This window comes from Grus americana, chromosome 13 (genome assembly GCF_028858705.1).
Source record: "Grus americana isolate bGruAme1 chromosome 13, bGruAme1.mat, whole genome shotgun sequence".
Taxonomy (NCBI): domain Eukaryota; kingdom Metazoa; phylum Chordata; class Aves; order Gruiformes; family Gruidae; genus Grus; species Grus americana.
Genome location: NC_072864.1, coordinates 11,098,978 through 11,120,966, shown reverse-complemented (window position 1 = coordinate 11,120,966; position 21,989 = coordinate 11,098,978). Strand labels below are relative to the sequence as shown.

Here is a 21,989-nt window from a genome sequence, read left to right as displayed (position 1 = left end):
TAAAGGAGGCATTATTGACTCAAAAGCAAACCAGAGCCCAGATCAGCAGGTTTCATTGCCAGAGTTTTTGCTACCTGCATGGCCAGTATTTTCATGAAGGGATACATCTGTTTTTTTGTTAGGACAACCAGCGTAAAGCTCTAGTTTCATCTGAAGATTTTTCATTTAAAAGAACTAGGGATTTTTGCACAGATTTGGCAGGTTCCCAAGCAATGAATGACATTTATGGAGACACCTTGAAATGCCTCTGATGTCATAAAGCATATGGCTGTGGTTTCATTCCAAGAGGAGGGAGCTGCTGAAATTCTCTATGGAAAAAAAACCAATTATTAAAATACCTATATTTTATGGTTAGGCCAAAACAATATGATTTTTCTGGACAGTGTCTGTTTGATGATGTCTGTGTGGTATTGCTTTAATCATAGAGAAGAAATTTGTTCAGTGGGGAGAGATTTATAACAGAGAAGCGGACAAATGCTTCATTTTTTTATAAAAAAAATACAGAGAAGATTCAGCAGTTGTAATGGAGTGGCACATCTGTTTCCACATTGTAAAAATATCACTGCTTTTAAAAATTACATTTTAAAATATCACATTTTTAAAAAATGCCCCATATCAGACTCACTTAAAAACTTCAGTTATGGAAGCTTTGGGAGAATATACATAAATTCACAGATTTTATTTAAAGAGAACAGAGTACTGATCTAACCCCATTTTTTCCTGTTTGCTAAATAACAAAAGAGTATTTCTTAAGATTTTGTACTTTGTTTAAACTAAAAGTACAAAACTCTGACCGGAGCTCATGTGCTGCCTGATGTTTTGGTGTGTACTGTCTTTCATTTGCTTTGCTGTGTTATCTCATAATGCTTGAATGCTTTTTCAGCTGCTCAAACTTCAGTTCTCCCTGGAGTAAGAGCTTATAGGATGAGACCTGTAAATCACCAAGGTTAAATAGTACAGCAAAAGATAACCCTTCACCAGCACCCCAAGTAGGACATACTGCTACATTATGAAGCTGGATGGAGGGTACACCTTAATTTTTTTATTATTTTTTTAATTTGGTTTTCTGCAGTGCTGTGTAGTAGACTTGGTTGGTTACCCCCCCCATTGAGTCTGTCCTGCTCTCGTTCCCAGTTCAGGCAAAGTACTTGCAGTTACTTCAGTGGGGATGGCTGGAGCTCCTGACGGTGCTTCGCTGTCCTGGTGCGTGTCTTCCGTAAGGCACAGACTGTCTTCACAGTAGTGTCGTTGGGAAAGGAATCCTGGGTCTCTTACAGGTGCAGGAGGAAGGAGATAGCTTTTCTGAGCGAGACATCTGGAAATAATGCCAGAGCACCATTAGCTTATGCTCAGAGATACGTGTGCACGGCCACATACGGAGGCATGGCCATACCCTTGCGCATGCAGAGCTTTCTGGATTATTTTGGACAGCATATGAAACTATTGGTTTGAGCATGAGCTTAAAAGCTTCACATCTAAGAGATCAAACAAATTTGTAGATTGTATTACAGCAAAAGATGTAAGCATATGCTGAAATGTTTTGCTAAATCTTAGCGTCAGTCACATAAATTTTTTTCTGCTCACTAAATTTGAAAGCTGTGGGAATAAACTTCCTGTTTATTCATGTTACAACCTCTGTTTCTTTCTCTGTGCTCCAAAATCCTAAGTAGGCTTTTAGCTTGTAGTATATACTGTACATGTATGTTTAAGGACACATACAGATTGTAAGCACATGTATGAATACAGTCAGGGTATGCATACACAAGGGACATCACACGCTAATGGGAAACAGAAAAAAATTGTCAAATTGTGTTTATCCTTCCATAGTATTTTGAGGAGGCCCAATCCTGTTAGGTCCTGAACAAACCAAGTTCATGTTGACTTCAGTTGGAGGGAAGAGCTCTCAGCAGATTGCCAGATCAGGCCTAGCAGGAGCAAGTATAGGTATGACCAGTTCCTGCCTATACCTGCTCTCCAGTCACCCCTCTGGTATGATATAAATTACACCTGACAGCAGGCAGTGTGATACATTTCTTACTGTAATTTGTTAGGATTGACTGTGCTCAGCCCACTCGGCTGGCTCTGCTCGGCTGTTCCCAAGTTGTGTGGTTGGCTCTAGTTCAGGGAGAGAAAGGACCTGATTCTGGAAGTCTTACTCACATGAATGAGTGGCTGGTGATGTCAAGTTGGAGGCCAAATCTTTCATTTCACTGATCCCAGAGTTGTTTCAGTGCACCTTTGACAAAGTCTTTGATGTTGCTTGTATTCATGCAGCTGCTGTGAGAAAAGCATTTGTCCATTGATTAAATTTGCATAAGTAAAGGGTGCCAGATTAGGCATTTAAGGAGGTAGACGCCCTCTTTCCAGTAAACTTTGATGGGCTGCATAAATTCTCTCATCTAAAAAGGAGAAAACTTGAGCAGCGCACAACTGGTGTGACAAGGTTAAACAGTCACTGTCAAAGATGGTTTCTAAACCACTGACACTCACCTTACACACTACTCTTATGCACCTTTCCAGCTGGCTTTTTGAATGAAACACCATACAAGAAAGAAAGCTGGCCTTTCAGAGGGTGAAAGGCAAGGAAAGTGAGAAACATAAAAGAAATTGTGATCAACAGCAGCATAATGATGGCGGTCATGGAAGTTCTCAGAAGCAATACAATTAATCCCTGCTGCTTTCCCTGCATACCCAAAATTGCCGTTAAAGTTAAAAAGCTTTCGAGGTACAAGGAGGCTGATGTTGTCTTACCTGCATATGAGGCTCAGTTTCAATAGTTTATTTTCAGCAAGTTCTCCCGCCAAAACTCCCAACTCTGGTAGTTATCAGTCACAGGTAGAAAGGAAAAAAAAAACCCAACAAACTGTTGAATTCAGTCTAGGGACTCTTACCATCAGCATCTTATTTCTAAAGTAACTGGCTAAATAGACAAATTATTCATCTTTGAGAGCCTTTCCTCTAGAAATTCCATTCATATTTTCACCCAGAGGACCTCTAAAGCAGCCCCTTCACACATTGACACTTGAGTATGGATTTATATGACAGATTGTAAAGGTTGCAAAAGCTCTAGCATGTCTATAAAGTGAGTTGCAAATTGTACTTATCCAAGGGAGCGAGACAATTCTTACATTTAAAAAGCAAACCCACGCCAGAAGTCCAAGCTCCTAACGTGCAGTCAGGAATACCCAAAGATATTGCCTGATCATCCAGTCTCACTCCCACTGAGTTCAGTGGCAGACACCTCACTGACTGCAAGTGGAAAAGAAGTTCCAAATCCCTGTATACCACAGCAAGCCCCAGCTTCACGATTTCACTGGACATTTTGATACCAATTTGAATTTCCATTAGAAAACTGAACAAGATTTTTTCGTCAGAAGCCTGTCCTTTTCACAGCCCTGAATAGTGTTTTTATCTCAGAGAATTGCTGTGAACTCTTTGTGAGTTGTTCTGCTATAAAAGGTAAATATATTTACCTTATATTATTGGTTAATTAGTATTTATTGTACTACCCTCTATTAAAGATAACTACGTTCTTCTGTTCGCTCTTGGGGCACCTGGGCTTTACCATCCTCTTCTCCGGAGGCTTTGTCCTCCAAAGAAAACCAGCACAGGCTTTATTAACTGTTTTGGAAACTAATGACATGACCTTAGCTGTTACAAGACATAGTAGAGTTTTCCAGGCATCTCCCTGCCTCATTTTCCTCTGAGCCCATCAACTTTTTTGGTGATGTACAAGTGAATACCCTAAAGTCTTCTCCTCTGTTTCTTGTCAAAACAAGCTCATTTTTGTAGAGACCCCTCCTCACACATCCTCTCCTACCAAGCACAACTTCTGATTCTAGCTACTCTGCTGGTTTTTAATTCCCCTACCTTTTCCTCCAGCACCTCCATCTCCCTGGTTGCTGGAGCTCAGCATTGACACCTGAGATCTTTTGCTTCTCCTCCCCCCTTTTCTGCAGTCATGCCAGGCTGGTACGAGTTCAGGGGAATGATTTTCTCCAAGTTCTAGGACCCCTCTGTTGTCCCTGACAGAACACAATTGCTGGCACCATAGGGCCAGTGATCACCATACAGTGATTTCATAAGCACAGACACACCTGCCCCTGAGATCTACAAGGCAGATTTTCCACATCATCCGTTACACTAAGGGTTCCGTACTGGGTCCTGCTCTGCACTTCTTGGGAGGGAGCAGGGAAATTGTTAATTTGGATATGTTTAGGATATATAATTCTCTGGACTTAGCATACCTGAGAACATCTCTCATTTCTTGCACATGTAGGATCAATCCAGTGTCACTCTTTCAATACCTTATGTGCTAATTTCCCATCAAATCTGTGTATTATTGATGTTATTGCATGAAAACAATGTCTGATTAGCAAATTTTGTCAGTTAGCCCATGCTGGCAGTTAGGGTGTAAATCAATCTTTAAACAAGGCCTGTTCTCTGGATAGGTTAAGTGGCACGCAGACCAGATTTGTTCATAACCAGAGATTGTTGGTGGCTGTGAAAGCACAGCACATTCGAGGGCAGGATCCTGGTCTGGAGCAGAAGTGTGTCAGCTCTCCTGGGCCAGCCCTGTGCTGCAGCAGTCCTGCACCACTGTGGCAGGAGTAGCATCCATCCTGACTTTGGTGTCTCCCAGACCTCTCCATGCCACTGCCATTCCATGCTGCTCACCCACCCCACATGGGTATGGTGCCTTCAATCCCTCTCTCATCCTTGCAAACCCACTAAATGACGCTGTTCTAAGCACAGTGAAGGATGTAGGCAAGAGTGCTGCCTTTGCACATTTCATCCTTCATAAGGTGCCACTCCTCCCACTGAGGTCAGTTGTTGAGCGCCCGGTTTGTGGGATGACACCAGGCTCTGACACTCCTGGGCTATGAACTGTTCTATATTACCCAAAGGGCAAAGCATATCTGAGTCAGAGCCAGCAGCCCACATTCAGGCAAAGCGCTACAAAATGTGCCTGCATGTGAGCTGCAGTGCAAAGCTCATTAATTTTAATAGGCATTGTGAACTTAAACCGTACACAGACTTTAAAGCAAAACACCTGGAGAGGCAGGAGCATTTTTCCTTCATGTTACAAGTGCTCAGAGATGCAGGTTATGGGCACGGTGTATGAGCACTGTGCATGCGTAGCAACACTGCACACCAGTGTGGTGGCTCTGCAGAGAGGGGTGAGCCTGCCAGGGCTCCCTGGGGCTCTGCTGTTGTTCAAGGCGATCAGGTGCATGCTGCAGATGAGCACAAGTAAAGGAGCCAAAACCCAGAGGTTTTGGTTATATGCAGTGCATTTTCTGAATTAACCTAAGAATTTTCATGGAGATTAAAATAATTTTCAGTTTCATTTCATGCACCTGCAATTTAGAGATAAATCTTGTGAGTTTTTCTGATTTGGTTGTTGACTGGACAAATCTCTTTTTGGTTTCCAAGGGAATTTTTGACCAGCAGAACACATAAGGGAAAAAATCATTAAAAAACAGCCTTTCCCCTTCCCATCCTCTGTCACTCCCCAGTCTGCGTACAAGCCAGTGGGTGTTGCACTTAGAGTGGGAGCTGGAACAAGCGAAGGAACTCTTGTTCCCAGGCTAGTGAATCAGATAGAGCACAATGAACCGGTCTTTCCCCATCTGCAAAGCCAAGTGTTGCTGTTTTGTACGGGTGCTGCGTGGCTGAGGTCACACGAGTCTGTGCAGCGCTTCAGTAAGCTCTGGGAAAGGTGTGAGGCATTAGTTCCTATGGGCAGATGTCCGTTGCTGCTAGGACGCATCTAGCACAGCTCCTGGGCAGTGTGCGGGGCAGAGCACAGTGGGTGGAGGTGAGGAACCCTTGCCTCTTGCAGACAGACTGGCCCGAGCTGCTATGGCAGGAGTTGTACCAGTCCTGGGTTTGTGAGCTCCAGGGCATGACTTATGCCAGAGGAGAGGCGCATGGCTCAGCCTCTGTGGAAAATAAAAATAATCTGTAACAGGGATGTAATCACAGCCCAGAATGATGATGTTAGATACCCTGTCTCTATCTTTCACTAATGGGAAAAAAATCCTGGATTCAGAATCAGGCAGAGCCCATGGAAATACACCATGACAGCAGTTTTCCCCACAGTACCCAGAGCTGCTGTTGTACAGCTGGAGCAGTAGCTTTGGTGGTAAAGGAGAATAGTCCCTGTAACACTAACCCTTCACCCCAGTGACCTAGGGAGACTTGGAGGGAAGGAATTCATACAGATACTGGTCTTCAGACCTGTCTGTGTCCACCTCTCCAGGATCTCCTGCTAACTGGCATGTAGGGAGCCACAACAGAGCTGAGCTGTCTGCTGTGATAAAGGTGTTTACTCCTTACTGGACTTCATAACCGCTGCCTTGCCCAGCGCAGTCACTGCCTGGAGACTGCCTGCAGGCTCTGGAGAGGAAAGCAGAGTTTACCCTTTGGGAGTACAAATCTTACTGTAATTGGGTGCTGAGATTTGGCCCTGTCAATAAATGAATTATTTGTGTGTTTACTTGGAATATTTGATGAAACATATAAGAAAATACTGCTTGACTAGTCTCTGATGAACACTTTCTGGAAATTACTGTTTCTCTGTATACATTTACAGCCTGGGTTGTGTGGAGTTCTAGGCATAAATGGGTATTACAGCATCTAAGAAGGGGCAGACAAAGCTAGTCATGGAGAGGAGAAGCTAACAAGTCACACTCATCTGACTTATAGAAATAAAATTATGTCTGTGTTACTACACCTGGCACAGGCTGCTCAAAAATCCTGAATTTGAGAAAATGCATATTCATATCCAGATACTAGCTTCTTCAGCTCACCTAGTCAAAAGGAAGAGCAGGCAGCTCCATGCAGCCTGACTGCAGTCAGGAGTGATGGCACTTACAGCCTCTGAGAGGAGTCCAGAAGATGAATGTAGAATAGTGTCTCCAATACCTTCAGTGCAAAACTCAGCTGACCTTGTCTCCTTTCCTGCTCTTCCATTCTTCTTCTGCAATGATAGCATGACTGTAGCTGAGTTACACTTAGCACAATTAGTAATTCCCACCCTTCCTGCTTAAAACAGGTTGAAAACTAGTCTGGTTTATTAAACCTCAGAAGCTAGCAGACAAAGAGACCAAAAATTCAACTTCTTTTAATTTTTTCCCCCTTTTGGTTTAGCACCCTATACCCATTTCTGAGGTTAGTCAGTCAAGTACTTTGTCATTTCTTTCATTGCTACTTTTGCTTACCACTCACCTGACAGGGCACTTTGGTGTCAGCAGCACAATTTAAGTATTTTTCAGCAGTCACTATCAGGGCAGTAACATGAAAAGCATTAGCAGCATATTTTGAGAAACCACTCCCATAAATGCTGTGGAAACAACCTGTCTCCTCCTTTTATGTGCTGCTAGTAGAGGCTGTTTCCTGCTGGTGAGCATGGTATGAAGTACTGCATCTGTGCTCAGGTTCACAGGTATAGCAGCTTTACACTTAAAGGGGAATCTCCTTCGTTGATTGCTTCCTCATGTGCTGTGTATCCAGCTCCCTCATCACATGGAAGAGGAGTTATGTAAAGATGCTGGTTCAGTAGCTTTGTACTGGAAATTGTGTCCTGAGGTCACAGCTAACCACCGTACCAGTGGAGCAGATGAGGTGTTACCTTTTCATAGTTGGTCTTTGAACACATGTCATTGGTGTTTGTCTTTTCATTTATAAACTTTTGATTTATAAAGTCCCTGCAATGGCAAGTAGACCTGGTCTGCTTAGGGGGATATTTCATGAACTACTTAGGAAGTTTATAAAATAGACTCTCTAGATTATGAAGCAAGGGGGTATCTGTTTTGTAAGGAACATGTTATGAAATGAATTTGTCTCTAGGCCTAACTTAATTATTTTAATGATCCCACTGGTGGTTGTCGTAGGTGTCGTTCTGTGTATATATTGTGACCTACATGCTTGTGATCATTTATGAAATCTAAGATTTAAAAATACATTGGACCTTATTAATTCCTTGCCTACTTTCACTGAAATAAATGGAGGTGGTTTGGGTATTGGTACATTGGGCCAAATCTCTCTTCTAGTGAAGTCAATGAGAGTTTTACCATAAGCTTAAATGGAAACAAAATAAGCCCTATTCTATTAGAAAACTGCCCTAATAATACACCTGGCCAAAATAATCCCTAGTGTAACCCTGTTGACCTCTGTGGAATTACACCAGGGTTGTCTACTGATGTGATGTGTGGAAAGGAGTTAGAAGAACCTGAACATTGTAGTAAGATGCTTCTGCTGGGTATCCACAGTACTCAGTCTCAAAAACATCTGAAGGTATAAAACCAACAGGCAAATGAAGACAAAGCATCATGCATTTACAGGTGCATGCATGTACCTCTCCCAGTCAGACAGCCTTCCCAAAGATGACTCCACTGGTTTTGAAGGAGTTACTCCACATTTGTACCTGTAGAACTGAAATCAGAATTAATCTATTCATGGGTTAATAAAATCTTTAAGAACAAAGTGCATATTTAAATAGAAGAAATATGCAGGCATGCAAACACAGGATTCATATGTGAAAGCATAAGGGAGGCTAGATCTCGAGCACAGAGTAACAGGATGTGTGGAGGATGCCAGGCTGTAGCTCATGCCCCATGCTGCTGCTAGCCCCATTGACTTTGCCAAGGTTCTCTTTTACATGAAATGTAATAAATTGATGAGTATACCCAGTCCTTGCAGCACATCAGCTTGTTCCCTTGTGCTGTACTGACATTAAATGCATTGTCAATCACTCTTATCCCTGGTATAACTGTTGATACAGAGTTACATCAGGTTGGTGGCTCTCCTAACCCAATTTGCTAGCTGGGAGAAGCTGCAAGGCTGGAATAAAACTCCAGAGTTACAAACTCATATCTCTGTGCTCTGTCCACCAAACTGCCTATTCCTTCACCTCAACTGCTGTGATTGGCATGTACTTCAATCTTTTGATGCTTGCAAAAGAAATGACACCTGTAAACATTTTAGAGGGGTTTGCTTTTTGGTTTTACTTGATTTGCTCTCACTTAAAACTCTTCCAGGCAGGATGGCTATTAGCTTCACACGCATGCAAGACTGCATTCCTCATTGATGCAGTCACTGTGATGACTGCTTGTCAGAGCTGGGCACCAGGACAGATAGGCTGAGCAGAGGTAGTCCAGTGTTCACCTGTACTGTGTTGATTTCACTCTGTTGCAGTATGGTATGTGTTCAAAGGCTAAAATTGCTGCTTTTTTTATCTGCTGAGGACCGCGTAAAGCAAAACCTGAAAGGAGTCCTGCACGCGGATGCTGGGAAGCTATTATGCAGCATTTGTGCCGTTACTCTGGGTCAGACTCAGAAGGCAAGCATTGGAAACTGAGATTTGCACTGTAAAGCTGAAATGCGGAAGGAATCCCAGTCCAAAGGGCATGCTCCTGTTGTGCCTCTCTCCTAATGGAGTACAGATGCTACCAGTGCTGCAGGTAATCCATTTAGATCTGGTAGATGCTTTTGCAGCAGCAAATCTCTCTCTCTCAAGGAAGTGGACAATGAAAACCAGGGACTCTCTTTAACCTCTTGGGTGTCATACTGTGTTATGCCAACAAGTTGTACCAGTACGATTTACACCAAAGGCTGCAGCTTTGGCATTTGGAAATGTGGTGTGCCTTCCAGGAGACTGCTGCCTAAATTCTGCTGTTGCAAAACTTACATACAATTTCACAGACAAATTTGGCTAGTGGAACTCCATGGGAACCAGTAGATGACAATAGAGAGAAACTGGGTCCTCTGCTTGTGCTGGGGTTGTCTGGGAGGGAATGAGGGCTGAATTTGGGCCAGTAGTACTTAATACTGCTGTTGAATGAGGAAAAAAATTCAAGGACCGCTTTTTAATCTTACAGAGAGGGGGAAAAAAAAATCATGCATGGATTTGTAACCAGTTCCAAACATATTTCCTCTTCTGTTCACATCCAGTTATATTTTGTTTGCAGAGACGAGGGTTAAAGCGGGGGCCTGCTTCTGCTTTCAATTAAATCAAAGGATGTTTTGGCCTTGACTTCACTGGGACCAGAATCAAACCCGTGACCATAGTATTGTATTTAAGAATGAATCTTTTGCAGTCACATAAAAAAGCCAGGTTCAGCTTTCAGTATCTCATCAGAATCCAACAGTTAACAGTTTTCTTATTATTTTAAAGGTTTTGCCAAGCTTAATTCTGTAGGGCAAGTGTCCTCTGTGCAGCAGGTGTATTGCTGTCATGCATTTCCAGGTATGGGTTCCCTCTCCATAGCCCCTAGACAGGGGCTCCCCCTTTTTTTTGAGAATGTGGCCATGGAGCCGGGCTCTTCCCAGCAGACATGTCGGCAGGTCGCTTCCTCACTATCCCTGCTTTCTGGCTGCAGTAACAAAAAACCTACTGGAAATTCCTCTTCGCTTCTGCCTTTCATCTGTCAATCGTTCGGGCTCACCAGCAAAAACTGTTACACAAGTCTTCCTCCTTTGTGTTTTTCTATGGGCTTTGGTGGTGGTTTTCCCTTCAAAATAGCTTCTAACAAATTGTTCTTGACGTGTTCAGTTTCTTTAAATGAACAGCCAGGAAAAATATGTTGGGTACAGCTTAATCAAATGTAAGAATAAACAGGAGCATTATTCATTCTTCATTTTAAGTGCGATAACAAAAATATGGATAGAGAGAACTGGGTGCTACTTCCCAATCACACAGATGCTTGTGGAGAATTATAACCAGTTACAGTCTGTCTGTAACTCCACGCAATGTCTTCATGCCAGAGCGAGCAGTGGTGTGAGCTGTCCTGGAGGTGTACAGTAGTATAATTGCAGCAGTGTTATGTTCTGGGCAAAACTGGTGTAGTTTACTCACTGGAGCGCAGAAGGATGGGCTGCAGGAAAAGCAAATAGAGGAAGCATGGCTGGATGGTCGCACTCAAAGAGTTGTGGTCAACGGCTCAATGTCCAAGTGGAGAACGGTGACGAGTGGTGTTCCTCAGGGGTCGGTACTGGGACCGGCACTGTTCAACATCTTTGTCGGCGACATGCACAGTGGGATCGAGTGCACCCTCAGCAAGTTTGCTGACAACACCAAGCTGTGTGGTGGGGTCGACACGCTGGAGGGAAGGAATGCCATCCAGAGGGACCTTGACAGGCTTGAGAGGTGGGCCCGTGCGAACCACATGAAGTTCAGCAAGGCCAAGTGCAAGGTCCTGCACGTGGGTTGGCGCAATCCCAAGCACGACTATAGGCTGGGCGAGGAATGGATTGAAAGCAGCCCTGAGGAGAAGGACTTGGGGGTATTGATTGATGAGAAGCTCAACATGAGCCAGCAGTGTGCGCTTGCAGCCCAGAAAGCCAACCCTGTCCTGGGCTGCATCAAGAGAGGCGTGACCAGCAGGTCGAGGGAGGTGATCCTGCCCCTCTACTCCGCTCTTGTGAGACCCCACCTGGAGTACTGCGTCCAGCTCTGGGGGCCCCAGTACAGGAGAGACATGGAGCTGTTGGAGCGAGTCCAGAGGAGGGCCACGAAGCTGATCAGAGGGCTGGAGCACCTCTCCTATGAGGACAGGCTGAGAGAGTTGGGGTTGTTCAGCCTGGAGAAAAGGCAGCTCCAGGGAGATCTAATTGTGGCTTACCAGTACCTGAAGGGGGCCTGCAGGAAAGATGGTGAGGGACTGTTTATCAGGGAGTGTAGTGACAGGACAAGGGGTAATGGGTTTAAGCTGAAGGAGGGTCGATTGAGATGAGATCTTAGAACGAAATTCTTTCCTGTTAGAGTGGTGAGGCACTGGAACAGGTTGCCCAGAGAGGTTGTGGAGGCCCCATCCCTGGAAGTGTTTAAGACCAGGTTGGATGAGGCTTTGGGCAACGTGGTCTAGTGGAGGGTGTCCCTGCCCGCAGCAGGGAGGTTGGAACTAGATGATCTTTAAGGTCCCTTCCAACCCAAACCATTCTATGATTCTAAGCATGTAAGATAAGCCCTTTTTTTCCATATTAACATTCTCAGCAACAGAAGAACTTTACCTGTTTAGCAAATTGGCATACCAAGCAAATGCCCAAGCAGCATGGGCAGTTTCTTTTAACCAGAAAGCTAATTTATCACTGCCCAGAGAGGCTGGGTAGTGATAAATTCTTGTTCGCAGCAATGGAAAGTGTCCCGATGCAGCAGAGGCAGGTCTGGGCACCGAGGGTGGCCTGGTGTTCCCGCTCATCCCAGACAGTGCGGTGCTGTGGAGTCCTGGGCAGCCCATGCCTGGGAACTTTTTCCTGTGGATCTGGAAATAAATAAAAGAATCATAGGAAAAAGCTGCTCAGCTTTTGTATGTCTGGGATCAGAAGTAAAGGGCTGTGGCTTAAGCAGATTAAATATTCTAGCTGTTTGCACAAGCAGCAGGTACCAAAGTGAATGTGTTAGCTGTCACCATTTACACTTTATAAAAGGTTGTGCAGCCCTTGAGTATCTGTCCCTCTTTCTCCTGCTGTGTACTGAAACGTACTAGTTTCACAGCACCCACACATGCAAAGGATGCGGAGGGCCAGACTCGCACCCTGAAAGGTAAATGAATGACTTACATTTGAAATTTTCCTTGCCTTCACTAAGTCCCAGTGGGAGTTTCGCTCTTGACTTCAATGAGCGAAGATTTAGCCCATTTATATTAAAATAAAACTAGTATCTGCACGTTTTCCAACCTCCCAGCATGCCCAGTTGTACAAGGGTGGTGGTAATGGAAGTAATGTCCAGATCTAATCAGATTTGAAAATCTTAGTAAAAATACCGAGTTAGCTCCCACTTGGAAGTTAACAGCAAGTAGGTGAGGAGCAAGAGAGCTGGCATTTGGTGCAACCCTCTTCTCATTGGAGCCCTCATAGCACCATGATTTAGGGGGAAGGGATGGTTAAAGGAATAACAAGAAAAGGCTTGTATAGGCAGGAATGTTTTATTTGAATTGTGCACCTTCTCATCTATTAACAACTTAATTCTGTTGAGTGCCCGCAACTCCCACAGAATTTGAACTGAAATGCAGTTCCTGCTGGATTGGGACCTTTGGGAAACTAGGGAATGCTTTGGGAAACTTCAGATGCTAGTTTACGAGTTTGTTTTAAATTAAAGAATTTTTGTTCCTGCATTGATTTTCATGGCCAATATTTAGTATAAATTCTCTGTTGAGAAAACATGAAAGGCCAAGAACCCTCATAAATCAGAGCAGCAGCAACAATGGCATAATAAAAATAGGATACTTTTAGCAATATAAATTTGTATTAATATTTTTAATCTTCATCAACTGTTTAGACAAAAGTTCAGTTAGAATGAAGTAAAAGACACAAGAAGAGCAAAGTAACCTGAACTTTATACTGGAAAAAAAATGATAGTAGTGGAAATCCAGCTGACGTGCTGCTTTGACTTCAAATGTCAGTCCACAATTTAAAATAAAGAGAGGAATTCCCAAATAGATAGGTCTTACCTACAATGTATGAACAACTGTGCAGTTACCTGGATTTCAGCATATTTCACTGAAAGGATAATATGTAGCTCATACTGCTAACAAGTTCTGTGTTTTGAGGGTTCATATTATATTGTAATATTATTTGGTTACTTTTATTAAAAATATGCAAGTCAGCCAGACTCTGCCCTTCTTGCTCTCCCCAAGTAGTTACTGCTTGTTAGGAGTAGGGGTGGCAGAACTGGCCTGTCTTGAACTACAGTAACTGCAACCTCTCCGCTTGGGGTGGGCTGCTGTGCATCTGCACGCCTGCCATGGTCAAGGCCTCTGTTCTGGTCATGGTTACTCCAGAGCAGCTCAGCCAGACCGAATGAATGCAAATGGTATGGTTAAGTATCAAAAATATAGTTGGAGGCTGTTTGTCACTGCCCCCGTTACAAAGGACGAACAAGCCATGTCAGTGGCACGTAGGGAACTTTTAATGGCGAAAGTTTGTATTTGAAAGTTACAGTTTTTTCTTGTTAAGCACAGCAAATGCATTTTGTGACTAAAGACTTAAATAAACGTGGTGGGATGCTGATGCGTGTAGTGAATGAATGCCGTTCTGGCTGTATGTCTCTACTTATCCTGCGTATAAATGTGGTTATATGCTGAATGCAATGAAAAGATTCGTAATACAGCAATTAACATACTAGAAACTGTTTGTTTAGTGAAGTCTTTTTATAGCTGTTAAAATAACACACTGAAATATACAAATGCTACTTTAATAATGCAAAATAAAATCATTAGCCTGACAGAGGGCTGGATTCTGCCACTGTTACTCATGGTTAAGCAGTTCTTTGCTCCTGAGCTGTTCACTTCATGCAAGATGGGTGGCAGAAGCCCAGCCCTGGGGAACAAACACACTGATAAATTTGGGATGAGTGACCAGTGCTGATGGGCCTAATCCCAGTGTCCCAGTGAAGTGAAGGGCTTAGGTTTAATGCCCTTGTAGACCTGGTAGGAATGAAAAGCCTGGAAAGGAAAGCACGTGGGAGCCTCAATTCCCTCAGCTGCTGGTCTGTTCATAATTGTTTGACCACTCCTCCTCCCTCAAGACCTGATGGGATGCTTGGCTGCACGGATGCAGGACCAGGGCGGCTCTTGACTACAAGAGAATTTTTTAATGCAGGAAAAGACACTGGCTTCTCTACGTGGGATTAACATTTAAAATTTCTGTCTTAATTGCTAATTTATGTACGGGCAATACTGTCTCTACAAATTAATAAATGTCATGTATCAAAATTTAAAAATATTTCCATGAAATTATATATCGGTCACCTGCGAAAGTGTCTTAAGCGTGGAGATTGGCTGTTAGCAACAGGCGGAAGAGAAGGACCTGTAGGATCTCTTATCCTTACCATGAATGCTTTGTGTTATTTCAGAAATAATAGGTAATCTCTACTTAAGTGGATTTGATTACCTGTTGCTTCAGTGGACTTTAACTGATAGTAACAGCAAACTGAAAACATAATTGTCCATGCCTTTAACTATGAAATCCATTACATATCTAATTTTCATTTTTAGTCATAGTGTAAAAAGAGAAAAATAAATCCTTCCAGAACTTCCTAAGAATGATTCTGCATGGTAGATGATAATGTTCTTTCTGGATTATTGACTGTAAAAAATACATGTTGATACTATGTAGACTAGCTCTGATCTATTGCAAAAATAGATATTCTAGCCTGAACAGCAAAATATGAAGTATTAAATCTAGGTAATAGATCCTGCAGTTCTTTCAGGTGCTTAATAGTTAATGAGTGTAATATCCTTCAAAAGCACTGCAAAGTGAGCATATGGCTCAAAAAAACTGCTGTGGCATTCCAGGATCAGCGTTGGAAGGCAGGAACAGAAGATTATAGGAATTGGAGATGGATAAACCTGTTACCTTGTGAGTTACCTCCTTCATCCCTCTGCTGAGATCAGACCATACTACTTGATGCTCTTTTCTTGTTAAAATTGATAGAAGGGTTTCGAGGTTACAGGCTTTAGTATCTACATCTCACAGGTCAGTTTTGTACTTGTATATCTGTGGTTGCTCACCTGTGCCATCAGGATTGAAGGGTCCGGGGCTGAGTGATGCCTCTGTGGGGCCAGGCGATGCCTGTAGGACACAGGCTCTGCTGAAATGCAGATGCTCACCCTTATCTTGTACGAGTGGTGGGAGAAGGGGTTGGTGGTGGAGGTGGCTCAAGCACAGGCGGAGCAGTGACCTGCCTATAACACTGCAGGCTTGGTGCCTGCACCCCATTTGGGACTGGAAATCTGTGCCTGATCTGGGCTCACTTATGGCAGAAACCCCCTTTGGGGCACCTCTCTGTGTCTTCAGGCACATGAACCAGTCCCAAAGCAGACGTGGGTGCTTGGATTTCATAGTTTGCAGAGCAGCAGTTTATACCCCCAATTTAAGACTCAGACTCTTCCCCACACACACACACTTTTTCCCATCACTGTACAAATAAAAGATTCAAAAGATGCTTACAATAAAATTCTCCCCAGCTCAAACACCCTCCAAACCAAGAGTACGCCTGAAGCAATCCGAGGTGGTCAAGATGTTATCTTTGATTAGAATGGAAACTCTGGCAGAGCCGTAAGGGCAAAGCCCACACAGTGTTTCTGCACCGTATCGCAGCCACGTCGCGTGTGCACAGGCCTACACTGTAGACGGTGCCTCTCTTTAGCACTGTTTCCATAATGGGAAAAGGGCTTAAAATCACTAGTCAGGTAACAAGGTACGAAGGGATGGTATAACCATACAACAGAGTTTTGTTTATGGACTTTCACACTAATTATAGCTGAAGTTTTAAACTGAGGCAGATCAGAAAACCTATTGCAGCCAGATGCAACCTTTAGCCACGTTCCTTGCTGTACAGGGCGTGAGGGAGCATGTGTCCTGGCAGACACAATGTTTTAACAGCTCTCCCTCATAACTACTGTCAGACCAGAAGGCAGAAGACACCCATTTGCTGCTCAGCTGGGTTATCCCTGTCCTCCTCTGGCCAGCCTTGCCTGGATGGGTTGGGTTTTTTAACATACTCCCTGGGGGAAGCAGCTGCAGGTGCTTTCTCCATTACAGTTTGCTTTGCTGAGAACTTGTGCACAAACTCAGTTTTACAGTAAAAATAATGGAATTATGAACAACTCTACTGTAAAGATCTGGCAGCACTGTCCACTGCCTGCCCCAGACCATGCTGCCGCGGGTGGGATGTAGCAGTGCCAGCAGAGAGCTGCCTTCTGGCACACCGGCGTTGGGTAGGGTGCTGCTGCTCCAGCGGCAGTTGCAGTTACTTGCTTGTGATGGGACAAGTTACAGACCTATAACAGACATAGCTACATGGGCAGCAGTGGCAGGCACTGTGTAAAGCACTCCAGTCTCTCGAGCACCTCTGCTCCAATTCACTGCATTTTTCCTTGTCCAAGCAGATAACAGCATCTGTCCTACCCACCTTGAGCAAATATTTCAGAGATAAGCAGCGCTGTTTGTGCTCAGCAGCAATGACTGGACTCTGCTCATACACCTGGGATGCTTTGCTAATGTGTCCCATGGGCCAGTTTCAGGTCACGCTCTGTGTCCCAGCTCTAAATAACCCTCTTCCTCCTCTCTGCGGCATTTCCCACAACCGCCGCCTCCTCCAGATCCACAGCAAGGCCCAACAGCCAAGTACAACTGACAGCTGCCGCATAAAACACAGGGAGAGCTGCAGAGCTCGTGTCGGCTTCTCTGTGTGTTTGCTTTGAGTGGAGCAGGAGGGTGCCCAGAGGACTGGCAGGTGCAGTGGAGGCCACCGAGTGGGGTGCAGACCCACGTGCTTGCAGGACCCATGGTCAGGCATTTCTTTCGTCTTCCCCTCTCCTCCCATAAAAATAGAGAGAGACACAGTTTGCTGAAATGTGCACTGCCTGCTGATTTGACATTGGGCAGAAGTGTCTACAGAATCAATTTTTAATAAATGTAAACAACTAAATTATGAATGACAAAAATATCACTGAATAGTTAAATATTAATCACATAATTACTTAAATTAATACTTTTACTGCAATGTTGTGATAGAGAGTTTTACTTACGTGGCATTGCTGCGCTGGCTGGGCAGGCATGGGGGGGGGGGACGGGACGGGACCACAGCAACCCCTGCAGCGTTGGGGTTCAGTAGTGGAGGGCTCTGCTGGTCCTGGCCACAACCCCAGCTGCTGGTTGTGCCACAGGTCCCACAGTACTGGGTGCACCTCTTAAAGCCCCTGGAACCAGATTTATTAAGAACGAACTTCAGTGTCCTGTTAAAAAAGAGAGCTGTCAAGAAAATGGCTAAACTGGCCCCAAACCAGAAAGCAACTCCCTCCACTCCAAAAACTCTTCTGTTCCAAAGCGCCGCTAAACCCTCCAGCAGTGGGGGTGTGATGTGGGGAACCGTGGCTGTGCTCAGTGATGATCTTGGGTGCTCCAGAGGGAGCTGAGGGTGCAAAAAGCCCTGGCTTGTTCGAAATTGGAGTTGGGTGAGTTTATGAAAGTTTATGAAAGAGATGGTCTGCTGTGAGCTCTGCTGTGGGGGCTGGAGGCACTGCCCTGCGGCCCCTCTGCTCCCATCTTGGCAAGCGCTGCAGGGAGCTTGCATGGTGGAAAATTAGTCGCCAGCATTACGCAGGGTGTGGGTAGCAGCAGCTGTCTGTAGGTACTTGCATGCAACACACGGTTTCCTCCCCTGCCCAAGAAACTAAGAAAAGAATTTACTGGCGCTCTTGTCCTTGTGGGTTGGCTCGCTGCGTTGTTTGTTTTTAATCTAATAAAAGGAGATCTTAATATCATAGTAAAATCGGTACAAAGCTAGAAACTTGCCCCTTGGCGTTTTGGCGAAACATTATTGAAAATGTAAAAGCCTTTAGCAGGAACAACAGAAGCACAAAGAAATTGTAGAAATAGGATCAACAGGTTGTGTTCTGGATGTTGGGAGGAGCGGGGAAGAGCATCCAGTTGGGGCTCGAGGTGCCAGTGAGACCCGCTAAGCTGGAGGCTGGATGCCAATCTGTTGTGGCTCTGCTCCACAGGGACATGATGCAGTGGTGGCCGGGAGCAGGAGCCCTGTGAGGTGGGCAGCACTGCAGAGTGGCGGCTGGGCAGTAGGGAAGGCACATTGCCGGGGGGCGGGGGGGGGCAGAGCAGCAGAGGAGGAGAAAGAGATGGCTAGGAAGAGCTGTGCACTGGGAAGATGGTGTGAGTGTAGCGGGACCTGGACAGGGAGGTGGAGGCAATGGAAAAGCAAGCTTGCCTTAGGCTTGCAGCTCCTTGGATTGATCCTGGCTTGGTCTGCTCCCTGTCTGGAAATTAAATGTTTAACAGAGATTTCAAGAGTGTTTTTAAATTAGAAAGTGAAGCATCTCCTGCAAAAGGTAGGAATGCTGAAGAAGTGTTCATTGCTTGGACTCACCCATTGCTGTAGGATCCAAGTGCGGTTCTTTTTGCCTTGTCTCTGTTCTCCTGTGCCTTCCACCTCTTCACAAGCATCACTAGAGGCACCATTCCCACATGCCGTAAGCAGTTGCCCCCTGAAAACACCATTACCCAATTTGTCCACCAGTACAGTACTGGGCACTAGAGCTGCTGATAAAAACAATCATTTTCTGGGTTACTACTCCCCAATCTGAGAGCTGCAGCCACTCTGACTTTAACTCACGTCACATGGTGAGGCACTGGAGGGACCAGCTTCCTGAGGCTGCCAGCGGGACTGATACCTAATTTCTGATTGAACATCAACAAGTTTGTACCGTGCAAAACCGTTCCCATCCCTTTTCACCCGCTGATTTGCCGGCTGTCTGACAGCCTGTGCTCATTTTGCTTGCACACTTCTGCGCATGGCGTTTCGTTCCAGTTGCCCAAGACCCGTCCACTGAGCACATCGGGTCCCAGCAAGGCTTGCAGAGCTGCCCCTAGTCACTGTGCTCTTTTCCATGGCTTCACATGTGATGAGTAACCCTGTCAGGCGAATTTTCCTTTCGAAGCTGCCATTTGAGTTCACTTTGTGCTCTCACAGCGTTGCATTTTCTGATGGACTTTCTACAGGTATGGTTTATACTGGTGAGAAGGGAGAAGCAGGCGCGCTTTCCACAGGCAGCATTACAACATACTGCAGTGGTGTTGGTTCTTGGAACATAGCAGCCCCCTAAAAAGTCAAATAAATCCTTAAACTATTCATCACTCTGTTTTTGGGGTGGCAGTTAAGTCTTTCAACACCCTGCAAGTTTCTTTCCCCAGCAGTAATTTCGCTGGTGAAGAAATACAGCTCAGGGCACTCCACAAAGGCCTCAAAAATCATGTTTTGTTTTCATTACCAAAAAAATGTTTCACTACATTAAAGAGTGGCCCATTAAAATTTTGTACCCTGTCTTCCCTGCGCCCTGTCGTTGTTGGCAAACGCATACGCATGGCAGAGCCGAATAGCAGCTGGCATGTTGCTTTTGCAGACTTCACAGAGGAAGGGCAGCGAAGGGGAGGAGGTTTAAGCCACAGCCCAGGTTGTTTAGGTCTAAGATCTCCAAACTTTGAATAGCCACACAAATTTACTCAGTAAGTGTACCGTACCAAACCTTAAGCTGCTGTATCAGTGTTTCCTCTGCTTCCCTTTCAGTCTGACCCAGCACAGCACACTGGCTCATGTGCATGTGTAAGGAAATAAATTAACTGTCTGGTTCCTGGAATAAAATTTAACACTGTACAAAGCAATATATTTAACTGTCTCAGTCAAACAGCCCTAAAATAACAAACAGAAAATAATGAATTACTGGAGGCTTACCGAACCTTGGGATTATATAAATTAAATGTTGCAGTGTGAACTGGATGGTGTTTTCTGATACTACTGAAAAGCTAGAGGTTGAAGAAAAACAGTAAATGTATTATAATTAGGGTTTAGGGGAGCATTTGGTTATTCTCGTAAGTAACTCAGTCTAGCTGAATGCTGACATGGACATGAGAGCAGGCAGTAAAACCTGGAGCTCGCTTAAGAGGGCAGAAAGGTTTTTAGCTGAATTCAGTGGGGAGTTGCTAAGTCCAGTTTTATTTAATATCTCCATAGTTAATTTAGAAATAAGTGGCACATTAATTAAATTTGCAACTAAATTAGCAAGTTAGAACATCAGAGTGAGGTGCAGCTGTGGAGAGCAAATCTCACTGTGTTGCATGAACGCACAACCCAAAGCAAGTGGCGTGGGGCGCAGCCGGACGTTCCAGCACTCCGGGCGGCGGTGGGGGAGCAAACCTGCCCCTTCCCATCACTGGGTGGGTGCGCACCTTCCCCAACCAGGCTGTGATCTCTTGCGTCCGCTCCCCTTGCTGCCAGGCCAGAAAGCTTGGGGTGGCGATGCTGGAAGGAGAGACACAGCGAGGCTGCAGCTGCGGCGTTTGCCAGCAGTGCTGGCCATTGCCTTTGACAAGGTTTGGTGAGCTTGTTATCCACAGCGGGGGAAAGCCCTGCCCTGGTCTCAGCAAGGCACACGGGGAGATTGCATGGCTGAGTCGAAGGGACGGCTCAACAGTGAAATGCAGCAGGCTGCGGGATAGTCTCTCTGGGAAATGGAGGAATCCTCACTGGCAGGGTTATTTAAGACTCGACTTTGAAACACGAGACACTCTGCAGTTGGGAACAATGCTGCACTGTCAGAGAGATGGACTCAATTACTTAATAGGTCGTTGCTGTCTGTCTCCTGCGATTTTCCTTTCAAGAACATATATTCAGCTGGGTTATTTCTCATGGGAAGACAAAGTGTTCTGAGAGAAGCCAGGCATTTGGAGGGGAGAGGTGGGAGGAACAGCAGCCAGGCAGATATCCGGTTTGCTTTCTTCAGAGCGTGCTCCTCAGGATGTGGAGAAAGCTGGAGTGATACAGCTGATGTGGTATTTTGGTCCTGTAACCAGCTGATCCCCCAGTCTCATAGGTCTTGCTTCCTATTCTTTGCTCACAAAAGATTTACCACGTTGCTTTCTTCTGCCAGACTCTGATCCCCATGACTACTGTGATGGGACTGTGGTCCCACAGGCAGCGCTGCAGATGCTGCACGGGCCATTGGTTGCTGGTTTGCCAAAACATTCAGTGTTGGATGGCCACTTACCCAGCACTGACAGGTCCATACAGCTCATCTCGGTGTATGGGCAGCCTCTCCTCTAGCACAGAAAGGCTTTGATGGTGTTTGATCAAAATGACAGCCAAGTTGGAGGGAAAGGTCTTGGCCAGGAACCCATCTCCAGGTAACCATTTGGTTCTCCAGTAGCAGGACATGGTGGGCAGGGACGTATAATGGAGCCAACGATGCATGTTCTCACTGAAATTACTCTGCCAGCTGTGGGGTGAGCGTTTCGTAGGCACTTCCCTTGTCAGGGTCATGGGCCTAATTCACAGCCCTGATTTGGGGCAGCATGAGCTTAGCACCAAAGCAGCTGCAGGGCTCTCACTGCTGGTGTGTGTGCCTGTGTCTGCATGTGCACACACGCTTCGTGTGTGTGAGCGTGCGGGTGCACACACGTCTAAGGCATCT

General features: G+C 45.1%; 1 protein-coding gene across 4 annotated transcripts in view; it reads left to right on the top strand.

The window, feature by feature from the left end:
- KCTD15 (potassium channel tetramerization domain containing 15) overlaps positions 1 to 21,989 on the top strand; it is a 44,723-nt gene that overhangs the window by 7,316 nt on the left and 15,418 nt on the right. The window lies entirely within an intron of this gene.